Here is a 3,008-nt window from a genome sequence, read left to right as displayed (position 1 = left end):
AAATTGAAATGTGAACTAGGAATTGTTAGAAATAGGAAATACTGAGAGGGGGGTGAATTAGCATTCCAAAAGCTTTTGACCAACTATGGATATCATTCAAAATCTTACAATTTGTATAATAAAAATTGATTAAGTTGAACAGTAAACACAACTGTAAAACAATGCAACACATAACACCATTATTTTTTAACTAGGGAAACCCTGACCAAGGGAAAAGCTTGGTGGGGATGATACCCACAAAATGATCCACTAATCAAAAGTATCTTGTGAAAGATATTGATCCTATTAGGAGTCTATTATATCTATATAGTGTCTCAATCCTTGTCAAAGGACTGAGAATTGTTATGAGCCCAGACCCTATTAGGAGTTATTATTACAATTACATAATGTATGCAAGATGAGCCCACTGCCCAAACATGCAATATACAATGATATTTTGTATACAAAAGGAAGAGATACAAAAACCTCTTTCTCAACGCTGATATCTTCAATATCTGATATTATCTTTGTAGTTCGCTGTACCAACTTCGCATACACTATGTCTTACTGCTATAATCATCAAGTTTGCATTACAAAACGATATCATAGTTATCACAACAACCACACTTAACTTCACATTTCAAATCTTTCCTCTATACCATAATATTCAATAATATTTTGTAATGTCGGCCTTCATGCTTCCACACATGTCCCAAAATACAAAATTATACTTTTCCCACTAAGGGTTAACATCTAAGATGTTGTCCCTAATTATTCAAGTAACCGTTTTGCTAAACAAAACAATTCCTTAACATAAAATATCCAATTCCTTATCTCGATCTTGTTCTGTTTGTGCGTAACTGCAACTAGTAAAATTGTAATAACTCTATTCGTACTACCTCACACACTTAGGTACAATATCCTGACATACTATACCATCACTAGGTAATTGTGCATGTGCCAATAATGTCTTTGTGAAGTTCACCAATCAAAATTGTGCCTATGCTAATAGATAACCTTCATGATACTTGGACAATTTTCTAAGTCTTACTGCGAAAAATTCATCTTCATACTTTGCTTACTTAAAAATGAGTATATGTTGCCATAAATGACAAACTCATATCATCTACTCTAGTCAAATTGCCAACATCCTCCCCCTGGCATTAATGGAAACATATTGGAAAATTGGCTAAGTCCCAAAAATAAAAAAATGCAAAAATCGTGAAGTTCTTCATATGGCCATTACCAAATTCAAAATGTGGATAATTTTCTATGTATACCATCTTACATCCTTATATCTCCTAATTACAATATTACTCCCCTTTGACTATCATACTATACTTTATCATAGTATACTCTTCTCTCCTCCTTATATACAATTCTCCATACACTATCTCTCCTCCTTTGACATCAATGTCAAAGGTGTCAAAACTATATACAAGTCAAAATTTTGAATCTACCTCTCATTTCTAATGATGATGAATTATTTAACAAAGTAATACAATTAGTAAAGTAAATCTTTAAGCTAGTTAGTCCATCATTCCATGTTTCTTTTACTAAATTTGCCACTATAAGAAGCACACACAATCTGTAGGATGCTAACTTAGTTGCTTGAAAATTTGGATAGCTGAATTGTTCATACGAAGTCTTCGCTTTTAACAATCTTCAAACTGTTTGTGCATGGCATCAATCTTCAAAGATAGGTGTTCTCTCAACAAAGAGAACCTTTACAATAATTGCTCTCTGTTGCTTTCCAATATCCTTCTCTCATCATAGATTTTGCTCCAAAAGGATCGCTTGAGTGTTTGTATTCTTGATCTCACCGAGTACATTCTTCAATTCATCCTCTTTAGCTTCGATTTGAGATGTGAGGGTATTCATATGTTCATATGCTAACACACATTTCTCATATAGTTCCTTGCCTTCATGTACACATCTCCTCAGTTATTTAATGAAAATGTCCAAGTCAACTAAATCATCCTTCATATTTTGACATGCCTTTCTAAAAAGTTTTGTATCATGCTTTATTTGTGCCTTGACTATAACCATATCTCCCATAGTTTGAAAGTTACTGTCGAATTATTCTAAAACTTTAGTAGCCTTTGTCTACAAATTGTTCTCATTTATTTGAACACTTATCAGGCTCTCCATTTTCTTGGTCATCCTCTCAAGAATTTATTGAGTTCCTATGTCCCCTATGCTCTTCTCAATTATCCCATTTTTTGTCATTATAGATAGCTTAATAAGTATATCTATCTCAAGGTCCTCTGCTGATGTCTGTGGAGTGGAGCTCATCATATTAGCAATCAAGGTATGAAGGGGTGAATTTGAAGGACTTGCTACTTCTCTGTTTGGATCTTTGATTGGAGTGATCAACTGTGTCTCTGTAGTAGTATGAATGCCATCAACTAATTTCACTAGTTCATTCGCTTGCTGAATCAAAATAATGTCTATCTTTGTTTTTGTATGCTTTAACTATAATGAAAAGTTGGAAGAGTCTTGTGTGATTAATTTCCAACTTTATTGCACTCCCCTACAAACTCTCTTGAGTTCATCTGCTAAAGTAGCCAGATCATCATTCTTCTTCTTTTCTTCCTCTTCCTCTTCCTTTTCTTTAACTTCTTTATTTTTCTCTTCTACCTCATCTTTCTTTTCTTTATCAAAGCTGGTATACCCTACCAAATTATCAACAATGGGGCAATAATTCTGAAAAGGATCTTCTACTGCATCTACAATTACACTAGTGCTGTCAACATTCATGATATTTGTAGCAATTGTGATTTAAGGGGCTCTTGATGTTGGTGTTTCTTCTACTTTTCTATCCTCTAGCTCTTTTATCTTTGTATCTATATAGGTGTAAGAACTGTAGGTACTGCTACTGTGAGAATTGTTGGAGTTGAGGAAAGCCAACTCCGAAGACGCCAAGATCACCTGCATGCGAACCTGTTAAAGAGAAGCCATAGAATGGGAGGAGCATGGAGCACGGGCAAAAACCCTAAACGGACATGAGAGCCATCATAATGCAAACA

The sequence above is a fragment of the Cupressus sempervirens genome, chromosome 8 (assembly GCF_028749045.1).
Source record: "Cupressus sempervirens isolate cs-2001-9-10 chromosome 8, ASM2874904v1, whole genome shotgun sequence".
NCBI lineage: Eukaryota > Viridiplantae > Streptophyta > Pinopsida > Cupressales > Cupressaceae > Cupressus > Cupressus sempervirens.
Note: the sequence above shows the minus strand (reverse complement) of the source record.